Genomic DNA, 254 nt, shown 5'->3' with positions numbered 1-254 from the left:
GTTGTTGTCTCTTCTGTGAACTGAATGGTCGTTGAGTGCATCCAAAAACATTACCTTTTCTCGTCAGGTGAGGCATTGGCAATATTACATTAGATAGCAAGTTGCAATGAAGTAATGAAGACGTAATATCGGTATTAAAGGTACAAATGATATTTTAACAATTGCTTCATCTATTTTTCTATTTCAGAAAGATATGATAGCCATATTTAACTATCTCTGTATGCCTTTTTTTATTAATTACTATCTTCATTTGA

Source organism: Penaeus monodon, chromosome 33 (assembly GCF_015228065.2).
Source record: "Penaeus monodon isolate SGIC_2016 chromosome 33, NSTDA_Pmon_1, whole genome shotgun sequence".
Taxonomy (NCBI): Eukaryota; Metazoa; Arthropoda; class Malacostraca; order Decapoda; family Penaeidae; genus Penaeus; species Penaeus monodon.
Note: the sequence above shows the minus strand (reverse complement) of the source record.